The sequence below is a fragment of the Staurois parvus genome, unplaced genomic scaffold, assembly GCF_062004578.1.
Source record: "Staurois parvus isolate SC_StPar_1 unplaced genomic scaffold, SC_StPar_1.0 ptg001764l, whole genome shotgun sequence".
NCBI classification, from domain to species: Eukaryota; Metazoa; Chordata; class Amphibia; order Anura; family Ranidae; genus Staurois; species Staurois parvus.
In genome coordinates, this window is record NW_028319560.1 from 909,884 (window position 1) to 932,398 (window position 22,515).

Genomic DNA, 22,515 nt, shown 5'->3' on the forward strand with positions numbered 1-22,515 from the left:
GTAGCTAAAATGAAAAGTTACAAATGTGACTTTCACAAGTTGCAAAATATACCACCGGCTGTTTTTTTTTCTGGTTTTTTTACTTTTTTTTTTTCCAGAAGAGGCAAAGATTTGGTATTGTCATGTTTGCATGTAGTATGTTGACTATTTCAAAAAACAGTAAGTGAAGTGGTGAATGCGCGACCAGATATGATTATTGCACCACATCCCTTAAGACTGCAAATATTCAATAGAGAAGATGGGACTTTCAGGGTGCATGAACATGAATACTAAACATATTAAAAAGTTATCTAACAATCCTTGATCCCGTTGGAAAAAGTGAAACAAAAACTAAACTGGATAATGGTTAATGATAAACTGACAAGTATTGTCACTGACGATGTGTCCAGATTTGAGAGGACCTGGGAGCCTTGGATTGATTATATCACTGTATCGTGAGTGTCTGGCATCTGCCCCCCCCCCCCCCCCCCCTTGTTTCTTTTTTTTTTTTTTTTTTTCTCTCTCACTTTTCGTTTCTCTTTTCCTCTTTTTCTCTTACTCTATTCGTTGCAAAATTTCTTGTTTCTTTTTTCTCTCTGTTATTTCTGGTTCATTTTGGTTTAATTATTGTTTATTGATTTATGAAACTAGTATGTCCTGATGGCTATGACACTTTTTGGGTGAATTGTAATGCTACTTTTTTTTTTTTTCATATACCGATAAGTGTTATGATTCTGATTCTACATCTTGTCCCACCATGCGGGTGGGCCTCCTTCTTTTTCTTTGTGTTTGCCATCTTGTTCTCTGTTATAATTTGCTGGTTTCTCAATAAAAATATTGAAATATAAAAAGTTATCTAATTTTTATTTCGTATTTTTGTAAAAAAAAAAACCACGACAAGAAAGGAAAACAATACAGATTTCAAATGAGATTTCTAAATGAGGAGCCTTGTGAACAATCAGACGACGGGGGATTTGACTTCTTCTAAAGACCTCCATGTCACTGGGAGGTTAGAATCCCACCACCCGTCATAATCTCAGAAACAGACAGACTTGATATTTCATTGCAAATAAAAAAAAAAAAGAAATATGCCTGCCCTCCCTCGACTCTCTGATCCCTCAAGATGCGTATTTCTAAAAAACAAGAGGAATCTGGAATGCATTTATTGAAGCAACATGAAGCATTAGGGATCAAAATGTTCCCTAGCCCCCAGCTGCAGCGGAGGTGCGCGATAGGCCTATATTTTTATATTTATCAGATTTATTTCTAGTACCTTCTGCTGAAAAGGTTGGCTTGATTAATATTTTCTGCTGTCCGGTAACCATGGCAATGGGGTCAGCAGATATAATACTTAATTTAATCTTCTGACTGGCTCTGTGTGCATCACCAATGTCCCAAATAATAGAAAGCCTTTCGCTTCTCCCTCACTGCTTCTGTCATTCTCTTGCCTTGAATATTATAATCTTCACTAGAGGCTCCTTCACATGACCCAAAAGCTGTAAACACTTCTTTTTTTCATTCATCATAGGTAGGGATATGAAAAAAAAAAAAAAAAAAAATTGCTAACCATCCTTACAGCAGCGAATTCTTCCCCCCCCCATCTAATTCATTCCCCACCCCCCAACCCACTCTCACACAGACTTGGGCAGCCTGATTCCGGCGTCAGCCGTCCGTCCCTCTAAGGCTAGCTGCGATCTTCCTCCATGGCGTTGCATCCAGGTGAATGGTTAACAGAGGCTTGATGGCCTGGTGTATGTTCTCCAGGTGGGTTAAACGATTTCCTTCGTATTTTCCGCCAGCAGGTTCTATCTTCCCAAGACATTTTTTTTTTTTATCTCTGCCCATACATCACGAATGTTGCTCCCATCTACCACTGTGGTTTTATAAGTACGTTCAAAGGAGGTGAACGGGAACTGACTGTAGAGGTAAGCGCAGTCATATCGGGAGTCTTTTTTGACTATCTAAGCAGGCGTCATTGGAAAAATGTTATTTCTGCAGTGCAAAAATAATAACATTCTAAGCGAGATGAGCTACGGATAGCCTAAGATGCCAAGAAAAGGTACATATTATGGAGATACAGTAGGCTATCCTTCGTGTTACCAACAGAGGTTGCGTAGTTCTACAGGCTACGCTTGTGACCGCAGACCATTGCAGGGTGTCTCCGGCACCTTAAATCAAAAATGTAAAGAGAGGGAAGGAAAGCGCCATCTAAGTGTCGTAAAAGGATTCCATTTATTGTGCTTAAATTGGCAACTCACGTGTTAAAAAAATGAAACTTCCATCACTTGGAAGCCACGTCCTGCAGGTTCCGCTGAATGAGGATTCCAAGCGGTGTTCACTGAAAAGTGAGTTCCTTTATTTTAACATGTGAGTTCCCAACGCAAGCACACTAAATGGAAAATCCAATATACAGGAAATGGAATATCCTTTTACCACACGTAGATGACACTTTCCTTCCCTCTCTTAGGATAAAGCAGACCCCAGTGTGTTGTGGACTTTGCATGATATTTCTGCACATTTTTGGATTTTTTATTGCATTATTGGACTTCTACTGGAGGTTTGGCTACCGAATGCGCCAATCTTCCTTTTGTAAATCAGAAATGTGTTTCTCTGTTGGGGGTTTCAACAGATTCTTTGACAGCCACGCAGTTGATTGGTATAAAGGAGGTTAGTGGGCCTAATAAGTGGTGTTGTTGTAGGGTGTACAGAGTCCTTTCAAAGTTCTTTCAAAGAGCCCACCCACACAAACAAAATAATATTTTTGTGCATGGAATGCTGTATATCTTGTGTTCAAAATTGATCAACCTAAATAATCGTGTATTTCACTCATTTTACATAATACTGTTTTTCTATGCAGAAGTAGTTTTTGGTGTCCAACAATGATCAAAAGCCCATCAAAGGTTCTTTTGATAGGATTAGTAGTCAGTCTGATGCTGTTAGTAAGAAGGGAACCATCTCTTACTCTCTTTAACAGAGTATCATCTACCAATCCTTATCAGCCATTATCTTGGATAGCTAGATTCGTTTTCAACAGGTTGTCTTGTTAATTGTTTTATACCCCAACGCAATCCTACATAACACAGATGTAACACCCTCCTAGGTAGGTGCCAGGATTTGTATAGTTAGGATGAGTATAGCTGTGATTCTCTGCTTAACAGAGAGATTGTTAGGAAAATCTAACTGGGCTTTCTGCTTAACAGAGTGCTGGGATGGATTAGTCAGGTCTGCTCATGGTGCTCTTGTGCTGCTGAGTTTGACTTGAGTTCTGCCTGCCTTCAGGAAGCTATGAGAACCTTCTAGAACCTGGGAGGGAACTAGGCAAATACAGGGGCGGACTGACCATTTGGAAACTCGGGCACTGCCCGAGGGCCCGGGGTCAGTAGGGGGCCCAATGAGATGCCCCTGGTACCTTTTTCATAGGCTTTTTTGAGTTTGGGCAAGGACACAGGTGCCCCATGATCCCCTATTGCCCGGGGGCCCCATAAGTTGTCAGTCCACCCCTGGGCAAATAGATACATCCCATCCAGTAGCAGGGGAGTGTGGTCCCTTTGCATGCTGGGAGTGGTATTTACGTTCTATGAGCACATGGGTTCAGCGTCTTTCCTGGGAAAGGATTGCACCAAGCCAGGCTGGAGGTAGGCTTGCCTCGCCTGGTTCTTGCTGCCATTCAGACCTCAGGTGGGCAACCTGAGGGCCTGAAGTTAGGAAGAGTGACCCTGGTTCTACAATATGCTGACTGAGGGGAGCTCTCTGCCAAAGATCTGTCTGGTTTCACTGGAAAGAGTCGCTTGGAAGATTGGAAGGAGGTTGCCATTGTGTCCTTGGACTTATGAGTACAGACCCTGAGAGATCTTGGGGACTCTGTGTGCTTTGATACCCCTGTGGTGCTTGATAGTCAGCGTAGGTCTGAGAAAAGGGAACATGGGCTGATGTCTGAAGAGCTTGTCCAACTGTCGCTACTGCAAAGGACTTTGCTCAGTTCTATCACTTTGGACTGCCACAGTCTGCCCTAACAGGCCTGTACCTGAGGAGCTCAACCCTGCAACTACTACTACTGCTAAAGGGACTTTGCTCATCCCAAAGGTACTTGTTACTTGTAAATTAAAGAGAAGTCTGCTATCAGCCAGGACTTCAAGAGTGCTCAACTAGGAGGTCAGCTAGATGTCCTCAGTGTGAAACGTTCTAATCTTGGAGTATCCTACTGAATTCCCCATCCCTGTCCCCAGCTCTGCAATAAAACTCCAAGAACAAACATCCCTGAGAACGCTGGCTGATGTTCTGAAGAGCTTGTCCAACTGTCGCTACTGCAAAGGACTTTGCACAGTTCTATCACTTTGGACTGCCACAGTCTGCTGTAACAGGCCAGTACCTGAGGAGCTCAGCCCTGTATCTACTACTACTGCTAAAGGGACTTTGCTCACCCCTAAGGTACTTGTTACTTGCAAATTAAAGACAAGTCTGCTATCTGCTATCAGCCAGGACTTCACTAGTGCTCAACTAGGAGGTCAGCTAGATGTCCTCAGTGTGAATCGTTCTAATCTTGGACTATTCCCATCCCTATCCCCAGTTCTACAATAAAACTCCAAGAACAAACATCCCCAAGAACACTGACTGATGTTACCCCTCTGGTGCTTGATAGTCAGCGTGGGTCTCAGAAAAGGGAACACTGGCTGATGTTCTGAAGAGCTTGTCCAACTGTCGCTACTGCAAAGGACTTTGCTCAGTTCTATCACTTTGGACTGCCACAGTCTGCCGTAACAGGCCTGTACCTGAGGAGCTCAAACCTGCAACTACTACTACTGCTAAAGGGACTTTGCTCACCCCTAAGGTACTTGTTACTTGTAAATTAAAGAGAAGTCTGATATCAGCCAGGACTTCAAGAGTGCTCAACTAGGAGGTCAGCTAGATGTCCTCAGTGTGAAACGTTCTAATCTTGGAGTATCCTACTGAATTCCCCATCCCTGTCCCCAGCTCTGCAATAAAACTCCAAGAACAAACATCCCTGAGAACGCTGGCTGATGTTCTGAAGAGCTTGTCCAACTGTCGCTACTGCAAAGGACTTTGTTCAGTTCTATCACTTTGGAACGCCACAGTCTGCCCTAACAGGCCTGTACCTGAGGAGCTCAGCCCTGCAACTACTACTACTGCTAAAAGGACTTTGCTCACTCCTAAACTCAGCTCTCAGCTCAAGTTATACCTGGATCACTTCAAATTTCTCCCAACCACAGGCTTTTTAATTTTTTTTTCTTTGATTTACATTTCTTTAAAGCTGAACTCTGGGTGTATATAAAAGGCAGAAATGAAAGCAGCTTTGTAATCATTAAAGTAGTATTTTTTTTCTATTTGGGTAGAGTAAGGGAGGGTTATAACCCCTACCAGTTTATTTTTTTTTTTTTTGCCATCTGTGTCCCATTGGAGAGATTTCCTTTCACTTCCTGTCCCATAGCCAAAACAGGAAGTGAGAAGAAATCCCTGAAAATCAAGGAAATTTCTTGGGGGCCCCCAGGTCACTCTACTACTTTTTCTGGGGACAACCCACATTTGGGATTTTATTTTACTTTCACTTTTGTTAATGGTAAACAGGACAAATAGAGAGGGTGACTCTCCCTAACAGGACACAGACAGCAATAAAAGCTGACAGGGGTTCTAATTACTCTCCACTCCATCCAAAACAAAACAATGTTTTGTCTTTAGTTATACTTTAATACATCATTAAATGTATTTTTTAAATGCAAGTAATGTAAGTATATGAATTTGACCTAGTATCAGCCTCTTGCAATCCCTGTACAGCAGGGCTGGAATGTGAAAGGCTTAGCAGCACAAGGAGCAAATCAGATGATGTACTGACAAAGACCATGCTAGAAAGAGAGAGCATAGTGACAGAGAGATGAGCCCATCACTGTGCCGATTTTCGTTTCTCTGTCCAGTCACAGGCTGGGTTGGGTTGGGTCCAGGGTGACATGGGCTCAGAGGAAGTGGGTTGAATGATGCTGCCCCTTAGACTGAGGACATCTAGCACCAGAAAAAAAGCAATCACTGGAATGAAGGTGACTGTTACATCAAATACAACTTTCAATGGACTATTCTTTTTATCTTGTTGTCTTTGGCTGGGGTTTTGCTTAGTTTAAACCTGTTATTTATATATATATATATATTTAGCTATTAGCCTGTATTTTTTTTTCTCTCTGAATGCAACTTGCGGAAAAAATTATTTATTCTTCGTACATCCCAATACACAGAGCATCATTCAATTCTTAACAATAGTTATGCTGGTACCTTCAGATGATTGGACGCTGGCTAAAAAAAACAAAAAACAAAGAGGGGGCGTCCCCCCCCCCAGATATACCCCCTCCCCGTTGGGCCAGGCTCCGATGTTTTGCTAGTGTCTGAAGGCATACCGTTACTAAATGTTATCTAGTGGATGTCCATGCCGCTGTGAATGCTTCTTTTGGTCCACGTACTTGTGAGGTTCTTACCTATTTGCGGTTGGCGGTTGGTTGGCGGTTCCTGTGTGCCCTCCCCTCATTTCACTGCTTTAGGACATTCCAATTATTATGCATTTGAAGATGGTCCGTGTCCCGGGAAAAGATCTTTGGTTACTTGTAACTAAGGGCGGGCTGACCTTTCAAGCACAAGTGCCCGGGGTCAGTAGGGGGCCCCATGAAATGCCCCTGGTACCTTTTTATAGGCTTTTTTTGGGTGTGCTTTAAAGGTGGGCAAGGACACAGGGGCCCCATGATCCCCTATTGCCCGGGGGCCCCATAAGTTGTCGGCGTCAACATGATTCTGTTGTTATGTATTTGAAGATGCTCTGTGACCGATGGTGTACTCAAAGAAAAAGATTTTACAGGCAACCAAAAAATTGACTTTTTCTGGCCAAATGCAAGAAGTGAATTGGGTCACCTACAACATTCAGCTTCTGCTGCCTCAGCCAATCAGGAGTGAAAGTCCCCAGAGAATCGAAGCTCTTGTGGACATCTCTGGATCAAGAGGGGGCTCAGGTAAGTGTTGGGGGGGGGGGGGGGCTGGTACACATAGAAGGTTTTTTACCTTCATGCATAAACTGCATGAAGGTAAAAGACCTTAAGACTTTAGAACCACTCTAAGCTTTGACAATAAAACCTGGAAGCTGATTCTTTTCTATGTAGAGCCATTGGCTCCCACTGCTGCCTCAGCCAATCAGGAGTGAAAGTCCCCAGAGAACCACTGCATCAGGATGGGGCTCAGGTAAGTGTTACGTGGGGGCTGCTACACACAGTTTTTTTACCTTCATGCATACAATTCATGAAGGTAAAAAACCTTGAGCCTTTACAACCATTTTAAGTAAATCAACCCCAATGATTGTGTGTTTTCCATATTTAGGTTTCTATGCCAATACCCAATATTGGCTATTATTTTTTTACATTCTTTAAAGCGGAACTTCGTCCAAAAGGGGAGGTTCCAATTGTTTGCCTCCCCCGACTGCCACACTTTTGGGGGGGGGAGCAAGTAAATGGTTTTGACAGGTACCCGCTCCCACTTGTGGTCAGATGCACCATGGTGAACTGATCCAGAAGTTCGACCCAACCCCTCATTCCCCTGCGGCCTTCTGGGACACTTCACAGGTCCTAGAAGACTGTGGTACCATTCACAAAGCACAGCGCACTTCACACGAATGCGCAGTAGGAAACAGGGGCGGACTGACAACTCATGGGGCCCCCGGGCAATAGGGGAACATGGGGCCCCTGTGTCCTTGCCCAAACTCAAAAAAGCCTATGAAAAAGGTACCAGGGGCATCTCATGGGGCCCCCTACTGACCCCGGGCCCTGGGGCAGTGCCAGAGTTTCCAAATGGTCAGTCCACCCCTGGTAGGAAACCCATCTGTGAAGATGAGTCTTCACTTCCTGTTCCACTTATTAACTCCTTCACGCCGGCGCCTCCCGTCCCTTTAAGGGTTCCAGAAACCAGGAGGCGGGGTTTAGGGTCATGTGATCAGGAAAGGTCCCGATCGAAAGAGGAGATCGGGACTTTTCCATGAGTACCGGACATGTTTGCTGGGAGCGCGCAGGGCCCACGCTCTCGGAACATATGTCCTTTATTTAATTGCACGCAAATGTGCGGCTGCTCGGCGTCTAGGCCCAGACGCCGGGAGGCCGCATATTCGTGTGCGGCCGGCGTGAAGAGGTTAAAGATGCCGGCGTCTGCACCCAAAAGCCAACTGAAGAACTGGCTCGGCTGAGGACATTGCTGGATCTCTGGACAGGTAAGTATCCTTATCTTAAAAGTCAGCACCTTTAGTATTTGTAGCTGCTGACTTTTAATTTTTTGGGGTGAGCCTGGAGCCCCTCTTTAAATACGGCATGCCTGGACCACTACTTAATTATTTATTTCATGATGTGAATTGACTGTAACCCCTTTTATATGGTATTTTCCCAGCGTTTTGCGGAAAACGGAATGGTGAATTGACAATTTCAGGATCGATATTTAGGGAAAATGTGTCCAGACACCTAAATATCGCATGAGATCTGCTGTAATGAAGGGAGCCCAGTAGTGTCTCATAAATATTCATATATTTATTGCTGATACTTGTAGTCTCCAGTGGAAGCCAGGGTGACTGCAGGATTGCTAGGGGCAGAACGTTGTCACCCTATACTGCAAAACGAAATGAAAACGAGAAGCGCACCAACCTTGCGCATTACCTCAGTAACCAAAATGTATTAATTATAAAATGATACTCACAAACAGCGAATAAAATCAGGCATGTAAGTCCTCAGAGGGGCTTGAAAGATAAAGATAAAGAGCCAGCACGAATCCCATCAAGGGGGTGGATACTCAGTACTCCTGACGCGTTTCGAAGGGCGTCCCTTCTTCCCTTCTAGCTCCGATGAAGAAAGGACGCCCTTTGAAACGCATCAGCTGTACTGAGTATCCACCCCCTTGATGGGATTCATGCTGGCTCTTTATCTTTCAAGTCCCTCTGAGGACTTACATGCCTGATTTTATTCGCTGTTTGTGAGTATCATTTTATAATTAATACATTTTGGTTACTGAGGTAATGCGCAAGGTTGGTGCGCTTCTCGTTTTCATTTCGTTTTGCAGTATTGGTCGGGCTTCCCCAGCCTTGTTTGGAGCTGCACAACTCTATATGCATCGGTGGTCGATTTTTCCAGGTCTGGTTCCATGCATTTGCCACCCGCCTGGGTCCTAGAGTGCAGGAGAATTTGTTTTTGATTCGTTGTCACCCTATAACAGGAAGTGTCTTCATAGCAAGATGACCAGGTATTAATGGAAAAAAAAGAAAAGAAGATACATATTCTTTAACCACTTCCCGACCGGCCGTTGCATATAAACGGCCGGACGGTGGCAGTGCAGAGTCGGGTGGCCGTTTATAAACGGCCTCCCTGCACCCAGCTTGTGCGCGCTCCCTTGGAGCGTGCAGCACCGCGATACGGTGCCCGCTGTGTCCTCCGGACACAGTGAAACACCGATCGTCGGACAATCAGCCAATCGGCCAATCAGTGATCACATGCAAAGTAGTAAGCAAGATGTCACTTGTGACATCATTGCTTACTACGTGTGAAATCTGTGAATGATCACAGAGGTCACATGGTACAAGGCTATTCCCAACAGCCTTGTACCATGTGACAAGCTGTGACCAATCACAGCTCACTCAGTACTTCTCAATGAGTGCAAGAATGCAGACAGAGAGAAAGAGAAATGATTGCTTTTACATCCTATATGGGTGTAAAAGCAATCAGTGTAAAAAAAAATAAAAAATCTTTATCACCCCCCACAAGTAGTACAGTGTCACCATGGTGACACTGTACTGCTAGGGTGACAGTATGTAAAAAATAAAAATAAAAAATAAAAAAAAAATGTAAAAAAAAATGTTTAAAATTTATACTTTTTGGTTATAAACTAATTCGGATTTTTTTTTTTTACTAAAAAGATAACGGAATAAATTTTGGCAAAGATTTATAATGAAATATTATTTATTTGCAAAATTGTATAAAAAAAACCACTTCTTTTTAAAAATTTTTGGACTTTTTCATTTACATAGCAAAAAAAATAAAAATCCCAGCAGTGAATAAATACCACCAAAATAAAGCTTTATCTGTCTCAAAAAAATGGTAAAAATTCATTTGGGTACAGTGTTGCATGACCGCGCAATTGTCATTCAAAGTGTGATGGCGCTGAAAGCTGAAAATTGCCCTGGACAGGAAGGGGGTAAAAGTGTCTGGTCTGGAAGGGGGTAAAAGTGTCCGGACTGGAAGGGGGTGAAAGTGTCCGGACTGGAAGTGGTTAATACAAATAGATCGGTGGTCTTGGAGCTGTTTGGATCGGCCGTCTCAGACATCCATAGCTTTCTAAAGATTCCGGGGAAGCCGGCTGCCCCATGTCTCCTTGGATTTGGCTGTGACTTGAGTACTGATTGCAGGTGAGCTATGTTAACAGCTCTGCACAGCCGAAAGAAAAGGTCAGGCTTTTTTTTTTTTTTTGTACCTCTATTATTATTCGTAACAAAGCCCTTGCTCCATTATTCTTCCTAATTTGCTGGACTCCTAATGGGAGCTGTACCTCCCAATTACTATGGCTGCCAACGGCTAATTTGGTTACCCTCAATGTCCACAAGAAAAAAAGAAAGTGTGATGCTTCTATGGGGGACATTTACATACTATACATCCCAGGAATGGCAAACAGCTGCCTTCAACTTATTCCTGGTTAATTAAGGGCGATTAGCCTGCCCTATTATTTGTGTTTTCACCTCCCAGATTTCGGACCTTGGTCAGAGCAGCTGAGAGCAGCAAAAGGAGGAGCGGGGAATCTTTTTGTTATAAAAAAGAGAGGCAGAGGCAGGATTCAGACTTCGCCCCTCTCACCTCTGTTCTTCTGAAATTCTGGAGTTCTCCGGTAATATTTCATTTTTCCTGTGCCGATATTAGGCCTCATGCGCACAGGGCATTAAAAAAAAACTCCCGCAGAAGCTGTCCCCCTCCTGGCAGCAGTGTTTTTGCAGAAAAAGCGCCCGACGCTTGTAAAAGTATCAAATGCTTTTACAAGCGTTTAGGTGCATTTACAAACGTCAAGCGCCTGGGCGTTAATTCATTTCATTGGCCAGAATGATTTATTATGGCCATTAAAATTAATTAGCGCCCAAGCACTAAATGTGCCTTGCGTTTCGCCGTGTTTAGCCGCGCCAAGCGTCAAGGTACATATATAACAAAGCAAGGCACATATATAACAAAGTAAACTACATATATGACAAAGTAAACTACATATATAACAAAGGAAGCTACATATATAACAAAGCAAGGCACATATATGACAAAGCAAGCTACATATATGACAAAGTAAACTACATATATAACAAAGGAAGGTACATATATATATCAAAGGAAGGTACATATATAACAAAGGAAGGTACATATATAACAAAGGAAGGTACATATATAACAAAGCAAGGTACATATATAACAAAGTAAGGTACATATATAACAAAGCAAGGTACATATATAACAAAGTAAACTACATATATAACAAAGCAAGATACATATATAACAAAGCAAGGTACATATATAACAAAGCAAGGTACATATATAACAAAGTAAGCTACATATATAACAAAGTAAGCTACATATATAACAAAGCAAGGTAAATATATATCAAAGGAAGGTACATATATAACAAAGCAAGGTACATATATAACAAAGTAAACTACATATATAACAAAGCAAGGTAAATATATATCAAAGGAAGGTACATATATAACAAAGCAAAGTACATATATAACAAAGTAAACTACATATATAACAAAGCAAGATACATATATAACAAAGCAAGGTACATATATAACAAAGCAAGGTACATATATAACAAAGTAAGCTACATATATAACAAAGCAAGATACATATATAACAAAGCAAGATACATATATAACAAAGTAAGCTACATATATAACAAAGTAAGCTACATATATTTATTTATTTATTTGAGGTACTTATATAGCACTGTCTATTTACACAGCACTTTACATATATATATTGAACATTCACATCAGTCCCTAACCCTCAAGGGGCGTACAATCGAAGGTCCCTAACTCACATTCATACATACACATATTAAGGCCAATTTAGACAGGATCCAATTAACCTACCAGCATGTCTTTGGAGTGTGGGAGGAAACCGGAGTACCCGGAGGAAACCCACGCAAGCACAGGGAGAACATGCAAACTCCAAGCAAGGCACATATATAACAAAGCAAGCTACATACCCCCCCCCCCTTATACTTACCTGAGCCCGATCTCGATTCAGGGATGTGCAAGGAAGCAGAGGCACTCTCAGCTCTCTCTCTCCTCAATGCCTCAGAGCTCCCACTGCTGTCAATCACAGCAAGTGAGAAGGGAGTGAGGGGACGGGGGCCAAGCCGCGCCCTGTGGGTCAATGGACACACAGATTGGGGCTCAGGATAGCATGAGTGCCCCTAGAGCAAGCGGCTTGCTATGGGGGCACTCGACGGAGAGGAGGAGCCAGGAGCACCGGCGGAGGACCCAAGAAGAGGAGGACTGGGGCTGCAGGTAAGTATAGACATGTTTGTTGTTGTGAAAAAAATTAGGTTTACAATCACTTTATTATTATTATTATACAGGATTTATATTAATATTATTATTATTATACAGGATTTATATTATTATTATTATTATTATACAGGATTTATATTATTATTATTATTATTATACAGGATTTATATTATTATTATACAGGATTTATATTATTATTATACAGGATTTATATATTATTATTATTATACAGGATTTATGGCACCAACAGTTTGCTCAGCACTGTACAATATAACGGGAGACAATACAGCAACAATACAGTTCAATACAAGAGGGATAGGAGGGCCCTGATCCTGGGAGCTTACAATCTAGGAGTATCACTTTACATTAAATTTTGAGAACACAATATAAAGAGAGTTTTCAGGCAATAAAAACTGTACTCAATTATTTAATGAGTTTTGAAAGACCACGCAAATGAAGTAAAATATTTTATTCAAAATAAATGACTCTTAGATGCCCTACTTTCCTTTATAAAATAATATTTACAAACGTGTATTCAGGTACGGCATATGAATGGACATGAACCAATCAGGCAAGGGGCTCTCCTCATTCACCCCTTCAGCCAATTACTGATTATGGTTTATATATAGTTCTTGTTGTAGATTTGTGGTGAATAGAATACAGGGGGCTCTCGGGGCTCTCGGGGCCCTCCACTGCGAACACCCTCAGTGCCATCATCGTTACTTTCCCATCTCTTGCCGGGATCAGCAGAATCTGCTTCAACAAGCAAAGTCTCTGTCCTGTGACACCATCGTCTGATTAATGCATTCATGTAAAATGTAACACCTTGATGAAATTGAAGATGGTAACTTCAGAGCAATCATTTGTTATAATAGACAAAGGGAGACGTCCAGACTGCCTGAGCTAGGGCACCTTTGAGGTTTCCAACCACAGAGAATGGAATGGTGATGGACACCAGCATTTAATAATGAAAATTTGGGAAATGCCTACCAATGATTTTTGGTTGGGAAATCAAAAGCCCATGACCAGGGGACTAAAGATGGCTTGTAAGTCCCACTAAACCAATACCTACCCCCCATCCTTAACCTAAGTAACCACACTGACAACAAAGTCAGTTAATGGCCCAAAACCGGCCTTTTATGACAACCATCAATAAATAACATTTATAAATAACAGAAAACACAGTATAAACATACGTTCTTTCAAGGTCCCAATAGGCATCAAGAAAACGAATACCTGCGTCCTGCTTAACTAGGCCTCCAGCTGCAACATCACCGACTCGAAGACACCACCGCAGATACCCTCACCAAAACAACTGGAAGCCGTACCTCAGACGGGTTCCTACAAAGTGCCTTTTCTTGTGCCCACATTAACCAACGAGGACCTTGGACCCCGCCGGACGTCCCCCAGGACCAATATGGCACAACCACCACCAAGACAAACCATCAAACAACAAGCGGGCGGGAGGGAAGTTTGCCCTGTGAAAACTCTCTTCAGACTGAAAACCCCCTGCCACACCTTGTAAGACCACCCCTCGTAGGTCCACCCGCTCCCTCCTTCACACTATTTAGACTCCACCTTATGCTAATGGGACTCTGCCTATCCCAACCCCCTTTAACCCCTATCATGCTGGCCCTTCGTTCAGGTCTTCTTTCTTCTTACTCCGGGCCTTCCTTTAAGATTGTAACGTCATAATATGGGGTCCACTGATAAGGGACGTCATTCAGGCAGGGTCAAAGATGTCTCAATGTGTAGACCACAGAGCTGCCACCTTGTATGAACCTAAGGAGACATTTCTGAACCTCTTGTGCCGAGCGGACGCAAATATGCGACCTCTCAGCTGCTGGGCCTTGACCATATATTTGCATACCCATTGTAAATAGATGTGCTTAGAGCATGTGCCCTGCGAGCTCCCAGCACACTTACCGGCACCTCACGGAAAGGTCCCGAGCGCTTTACGATTATGTGACCACCGTGACGGTCAATCCCGGTGGTCACATGACCCTGAACCCCACCCCGCCTCCCGGAATTACAAATCCCTTTAACCACTTCCCGTCTGGCCCATGTATATAAACGAATGGACGGTGGCAGTGCAGGAGCAGGCTACCGTTCATAAATGGTGCCCGCCATTTTGGACTGTGCGAGCTCCCTGGGAGCGCATGGCACCGCAATCCAGTGCCCGCGATCCCGCTGTACGGGACCTCTGCGTGAGGTCCCAATCATGTGATCACTGATTGGCCAATTTTGGCCAAGTCACACTTTTCTCTTCCAACACAACAAACACTTTTCTCCTGCGCTAGGAAAGGACTCAGTAGACCCAATAGGAACGTTCTGAAATTTTCTGAAATATGCACTGCTTGCTGCCCTCAACAGACCGGGGTGGTCCAAATACACTGGATACAAATGGAGAAACAGAAAGAGGGCGCACCGACCTAGTGCATTATCGTTTAAAATATTTATTAAAGAAACAAAGTATCATACTCACAATAGACATAAAAACACAGGCATGTCAAACTGAACAAGGTGTATGATCCAAACAACATCTGAGTCCATACGATGGAACCCTGGATGACCAACTGTCTAACGCGTTTCGAGGACACAGCCTCTTCCTCAGAGCCAACACTCCAAGAGTCTGCACTTCTCTTTATATAAGCTACATAACTGACCTGATACCCAAATACTACCCTACCCGTGCCCTCCGCTCCTCACAGGACCTCCTACTCTCTAGCTCCCTGGTCTCCTCCTCCCACGCCTGATTGCAGGACTTCTCTAGGACTTCCCCCATCCTCTGGAACTCCCTACCCCAATCCATCAGACTGTCACCTACCCTCCTCACCTTCAGGCGCACCATGAAAACCCTCCTCTTCAGGGAAGCCTACCCCAACCTCACCTAACAACTAACCTCCTCCACTCCTCCCACCACTCCATCCCCCACAGCCATCTCCTCCTGTACCACCTCCCCCTCCCTCCTAGATTGTAAGCTCAAAAGAGCAGGGCCCTCGAACCCCTCGTGTATTGTATTGTTACTGTCTCGTCTCATGTTCTGTCCCCCTTGCTACTGTACAGCGCTGAGCATACCCTTTGGCACTATATAAATACTGTATTATAATAATAATAATAATAATAATAAATTATATCAAAAGGGCCGTATCAAAACCACCCTGAAGGTGGAGCCTAGCGTCACATGACCCATTGGCATCCAATTCGAACATTGGATGAGACAAAAATTTTTTTTTTAAATAAATAAATAATGATGATTGTGAACTATATTAGGAAAACATATATATATATATACAAATAATAACATATAATAAATATAATAAATGTGTAAACACTTATGGGAAGATCATTGGTAGTATATGATGAAAACATGTCAGGGAAGGTGAATAGTATGTGGGGCTGGCCAGCATGTGCGATCCATTGCCATGTTGCTGAACAATGAGACTGTGGGATGAGATGATGATGGAATAAGGTGTTCATAGTGGTATATAACATATGATATGTGGGGCTGGAGCGCCCCCCACATGTGCGATCCACTGCCACATTGCAGGACTCTGACGGACAGACCAAGGTCAGCTGGACGTGGAGAAGCTCTCCTGTGTCCTAGGCTGTCAGATTCAGTAAGGGCAGCCAATGGGCTGCTGCCTTGAGATCACATGTGCCGGATATCGAGAGAGGTGGGCGGGTCCATGTGCGGTCCACCTGCGCTCCATCCCGGGCCGTTTTTCTCTTGTTGTCAGGAAAACGTGTCAGAGGTGATTAATGCTGATAGCAGAGGTAGGAGGCAGTAGACAGAAATGACACTTAGTGCTCAGGACTGAGACAAGCACACACTATAGAGGGATGTGCTTTGTTCATATTTCATGTCTGAGATTTACAACCACTTTAAGCATTAATGCGACCTATAGAGCGAACTGGCCCGCGACCTATAGAGCGAACAGGCCCGCGACCTATAGAGTGAACAGGCCCGTGACCTATAGAGCGAACAGGCCCGAGACCTATAGAGCGAACGGGCCCGCGACCTATAGAGTGAACAGGCCCGCGACCTATAGAGCGAACAGGCCCGCGACCTGTAGAGCGAACAGGCCCACGAAATGTAGAGCGAACAGGCCCGCGACCTGTAGAGCGAACAGGCCCGAGACCTATAGAGCGAACAGGCCCGCAACCTGTAGAGCGAACAGGCCCGCGACCTATAGCGCAAACAGTCCCGCGACCTATAGAGCGAACGGGCCCGCGACCTACAGAGCGAACGGGCCTGCGACCTACAGAGCGAACGGGCCCGCGACCTACAGAGCGAACAGGCCCGCGACCTATAGAGCAAACTGGCCCGCGACCTATAAAGCGCACAGGCCCACGACCTATAGAGCGAACAGGCCCCCGACCTATAGAGCGAACAGGCCCGCGACCTATAGAGCGAACAGGCCCGCGACCTATAGAGCGAACAGGCCCACGACCTATAGAGCGAACAGGCCCGAGACCTATAGAACAAACAGGCCCGCGACCTATAGAGCACACAGGCCTGTGACCTATAGAGCGAACAGGCCTGTGACCTATAGAGCGAACAGGCCCGAGACCTATAGAGCGAACAGGCCCGCAACCTGTAGAGCGAACAGGCCCGCGACCTATAGCGCAAACAGTCCCGCGACCTATAGAGCGAACGGGCCCGCAACCTACAGAGCGAACGGGCCTGCGACCTACAGAGCGAACGGGCCCGCGACCTACAGAGCGAACAGGCCCGCGACCTATAGAGCAAACTGGCCCGCGACCTATAAAGCGCACAGGCCCACGACCTATAGAGCGAACAGGCCCCCGACCTATAGAGCGAACAGGCCCGCGACCTATAGAGCGAACAGGCCCACGACCTATAGAGCGAACAGGCCCGAGACCTATAGAACGAACAGGCCCGCGACCTATAGAGCACACAGGCCTGTGACCTATAGAGCGAACAGGCCGGCGACCTATAGAGCGAACGGGCCCGCGAACTATAGAGCGAACGGGCCCGCGACCTATAGAGCGAACTGGCCCGCGACCTATAGTGCGAACAGGCCCGCGACCTATAGAGCGAACAGGCCCGCGACCTATAGAGCGAACAGGCCCGCGACCTATAGAGCGAACAGGCCCGCGACCTATAGAGCGAACAGACCCGCGACCTATAGAGCGAACAGACCCGCGACCTATAGAGCGAACAGACCCGCGACCTATAGAACGAACAGGCCCGCGACCTAAATAACAGACTGAAGATCCCAGAAAAAAACGATCTGTGAAGCTGAAATTTTTGGGATGTTTTCTGACATTCGGACAAACCAAATTCCCATGCAGGGGCAGACTCATGGGGCCTCTGGGCAATAGGGGATCATGGGGCCCCTGTGTCCTTGCCAATACCCAAAAAGCCAATGAAAGGTACCAGGGGCATCTCATGGGGCCCCCTACTGACCCCTGGCCCTCGGGCAGTGCCCAAGTGCTCGAATGGTCAGTCCGCTCCTGCTCCCATGCCTGTTTCTTTTTCTTCATGAATTCGTCTAACAATGGCACACAATACATCACGCGTGTAATTGGGATAATACATTTTTTGGACCCGGAAGCATTATTTTGGTATGATTTGACACCTCACATTTGTAAACGTGTAATTTGTTTTTTTCTAAGTAGACCAGACATTGAGTGTAATGATCTTCGTGTGAAACTATACAACCGAGGAACGAGCCGCAAGCCTGGCGCACCATCTTATGTCTGTATTAGTCCTGAGTTTGGCATACGGCCAATTAAATGACACTTTGTTGCATCAGTTATTCCAGACTGTTCCGTGTGTGTGCCATCCGTCAGGTGTAGTTTAAACAGTTTGATGTTTTGCATATCTCTAGAGAGATTAGTAAAGTCATAAACTGCTAATTATTTGTTAATGAGGAATAACAAGGCCCTGGATGGTAAAAGATCAAACGTTCAGCTCCCATAAGAAAACATTATATTTGAACCATCTGTGAGAGACAGAAATTCTTCTTGTGGAATCAGATTGTGCACTACAATGGAGATTATTTATACAGTGTGTGTATATATATATATATATATATTAGTGGTGACCAAAATTAAAATTCTGGATTCAATCCGAAAATTCAGGCAGTCAACTGAAATGGATAGTTTTTTAAAATATATATATTTTTAATATATAATTGAATTATATTTTACTTTTTAATTAATATCATTAAATTTAAATGAATATGAATATAAAAAATACAATTCAGTAATAACTTTTACTGAAAGTAACACACAGAAATTGGACATAAAATAAAAAAAAAGTATATATATGTGTATATATACATATATATATATATATATATATATATATATATATATATATTTTCCTATATATATATATATATATATATATATATATATATAAAATTAAAAAACCTAAATATAGAAGTTTTTGCATTGAAGTCAATAGGAGGCGGTTTTTCATTTAAGTCACCAGGACCATTTTTGCATTGAAGTCAATGGGACATGGTTTTTCATTGAAGTCGATGGGACACAATTTTGCATTGAAGTCAGTAGGGGCGTTTTTGCATTGAAGTCAATGGGACACGATTTCACATTGAAGTGAATGGGCATTGTTTTTTCATTAAAGCTATGAGAGCCTTCCAGAACCTGGGAGGGAACTAGGCAAATAGATACATCCCTGGCCAGTTGCAGAGGAGGGTGGCCCCATTGCATGCTGGGAGTGGTATTTACGTTCTGTGAGCACATGGGTTCAGCATCTTTCCCGGGAAAGGATTGCACCAAGCCTGGCTGGAGGTAGGCTTGCCTTGCCTGGTACTTTTGCCATTCTTCCTTGGATGGGCGATCTGGAGGCCAGAAGTTAGGAAGAGTGACCCTGGTTCTACAATATGCTGACTGAGGGGAGCTCTCTGCCAAAGATCTGTCTGGTATCACTGGAAAGAGTCGCTTGGAAGATTGGAAGGAAGTTGCCATTGTGTCCTTGGACTTGTGAGTACAGACCCTGAGAGATCTTGGGGACTCTGTGTGCGTTGTTACCCCTGTGGTGCTTGATAGTCAGCGTAGGTCTGAGAAAAGGGAACACGGGCTGATGTCTGAAGAGCTTGTCCAACTGTCGCTACTGCAAAGGACTTTGCTCAGTTCTATCACTTTGGACTGCCACAGTCTGCCGTAACAGGCCTGTACCTGAGGAGCTCAACCCTGCAACTACTACTACTGCTAAAGGGACTTTGCTCATCCCAAAGGTACTTGTTACTTGTAAATTAAAGAGAAGTCTGCTATCAGCCAGGACTTCAAGAGTGCTCAACTAGGAGGTCAGCTAGATGTCCTCAGTGTGAAACGTTCTAATCTTGGAGTATCCTACTGAATTCCCCATCCCTGTCCCCAGCTCTGCAATTAAACCCCAAGAACAAACATCCCCGAGACTGGTCAATGGGGACAACAAACGAAAGAGTGTGTGTACCTGGCTGTGGAAAATACTTTGTGCCTGCCTGTGGAGTGAGAAGGGGGGAAACCGGGGCAAAAAACACAAGTGGCTCCTCCGTGGGTAGCAATAGATAGATAGATGATAAATGATAGATAGATAAATAGATGTATACAGGGGCGGACTGACAACTCATGGGGCCCCCGGGCAATAGGGGATCATGGGGCCCCTGTGCCCTTGCCCGCACTCAAAAAAGCCTATAAAAAAGTATCTGGGGCATTTCATGGGGCCCCCTACTGACCACGGCCCCTCGGGCAGTGCCCGAGTGCTCGAATGGTCAGTCCGCCCCTGGATCTATAGATAGATAGATAGATAGATAGATTGATGTTTTTCAGTGGGAACACGGGGGTACGCACCCCAGAACTGAATGTTTGTAATGGCATGGGGTGCTAGGGTGTGCCGGAAGATCTATTGTTGATGGAGGGAGGGTATGTTTTTGCAGGGAGGTCTATTGTTGTTGGTGGGGGATATTATTGTTGCTGGGGGGTCCGTTGTTACCAGGAGAGATCTACTGTTCAGGGGAGGTTTATTGACCCTGGATGCTGGAGGGTCTATTGATGTTGGTTGTGGGGAGATCTGTTGTTGCTGCCAGGGGTCTATCGCCATGGGGGGGTTGTGGCAGGTGATCCATTGTGGCTGGGGCATCTATTGTCATTGGGAGTGTTATTGTTTAAGGCTGCAGGGGAACTTTTTTACTGTCTTTCTTTCCTTCTTTCTTTCCTTCCTTCTTTCTTTCTCTTTCTTTCTTTCTTTCTTTCTTTCTTTCTTTCTCTCCTTCTTTCTTTCCTTCTTCTCTTTCTTTCTTTCTTTCTTTCTTCACTTTCTTTCCTTCTTCCCTTTCTTTCCTTCTTCCCTTTCTTTCTTTCTTTCTTTCTTTCTTGCTTCTTAGCACCACAAAATGATACTTGGTTCTGTATACTCTCAGAGGGCAGTACTGGAAGGTGGGTAGAAGGTGGAACCAAGGAATGATGCTTGGGGGTGAGGACAAGGCAGAGATAAGGGGTGACTCGGAAAGGGCGAGTTCCAGCACCCATGCCCTTTATATATATATACGTTTCAGCTGCCTCCAGGCCAGTTGTGTGTTGTACTAGGTCTCCTTCATCTTCTAGTTTTCTCTAGCAAATGATGGTTCTGAATACTGTAGAGAATGTCATTCACTTAGTTGTATCAGCGCTGTTCTCTGCAGCATTGTAATATACTGTGCAAAACATGTGATCACCCACCCAGGGGGTGTGTCCATGACTCCCTGGGCTTACAGGAATGGGTGTCAGTCAGAGGACAGAGGTCCATTCATAAAGTGCGGTGTACTTTGTACATGCGCAATAGAAAACTGGCTGTGAAGCCATTTCCCTTATTCAAGATGGCGCTGCCAGGATCTGACGGGTGATTAAAAAATCAGCTCGGGGAGAGGACGCCGCTGGATCCCTGGACAGGTAAGTGTGCAAATATTAAAAGTCAGCAGATGCTGACTTTGAAATTCTTTTTGAGGGGGGGGGGGGACTCCGCTTTTACGCCCTCTGCAGTATATGTATATTACTTCGTTCTGCAGGTGTCAGTGCAATAAAATGAGGGGTCCTCACTGAGGAGAGCATTTCCATCTAACATTGCCCAAGGATTATTACCCCCCAAGGGGCAGACTGACCATTTAGCCACTCGGGCACTGCCCGAGGGCCCGGGGTCAGTAGGAGGTCCCATGAGATGCCCCTGGTACCTTTCATAGGCTTTTTTGGGTGTGGTTTGAGTGTGGGTGAAGACACAGAACCCCATGATTTCCTATTACCCGGGGGCCCCATGAGTTGTCAGTACGCCCCTGGTCAGACCTCTGCCCGAGGGCCCGGGGTCAGTAGGGGGCCCCATGAGATGCTCCTGGTACCTTTCATAGGCTTTTTTGGGTGTGGTTTGATTATGGGCAAGAACACAGAACCCCATGATTTCCTATTGCCCGGGGGCCCCATGAGTTGTCAGTCCGCCCCTGTTACTCCCTTTCTTTGATAAGAATCATGATGCCAGCTGTCGGGATGTGCGTTGTCGTATTCTCTGCAGGTACTTTTACAGTGCTCTACCAGAAATGGAATCAGCCTGATACTATGTTTTTTTTTCTCTTGACCAAAGTTCTCCTTAATGAAAGCTTTACATTTTATTTTAAAGGCTAGGTTAGCCCCAAAGTTCATTTTGGATTTAATTCCCAGGATTACCCGCTAATATCACTGACATCACCATCTCATCCATGAACTCATCAAGTAACAGAGGAATATGCATCTCGGCAAAGCGCGACTTCAAGTGCGCACACCGGGGACAAAAAAAATCTACATATTCACCCAGACCTCGTTGTCTTTCAATCACCTCATTGCTGAAATGGCAGCGAAAGCAGAATTTTCATTTTCTCCATTTGTACAAATTGCTAATAAATCATTTTGAGTGAGGGACATTGGCAGGCAGACTCACTCCTCGTGAGATTGCATTTCTAATTAGTGGGTAGAAAGAAAGGGGGCCCGGCGTATCGGCAGGC

The 22,515-nt window shown here is 44.5% G+C and overlaps 1 long non-coding RNA gene across 1 annotated transcript in view; it reads left to right on the plus strand.

The window, feature by feature from the left end:
• The first annotated feature begins 1,629 nt into the window (after positions 1–1,629).
• Positions 1,630–22,515, plus strand: part of LOC149434366 (uncharacterized) — a 269,939-nt gene continuing 249,053 nt past the window's right edge. The window contains exon 1 of the long non-coding RNA XR_016308760.1: positions 1,630–1,743. This is a non-coding gene — a long non-coding RNA (uncharacterized LOC149434366). The remainder of the gene's footprint in view (positions 1,744–22,515) is intronic.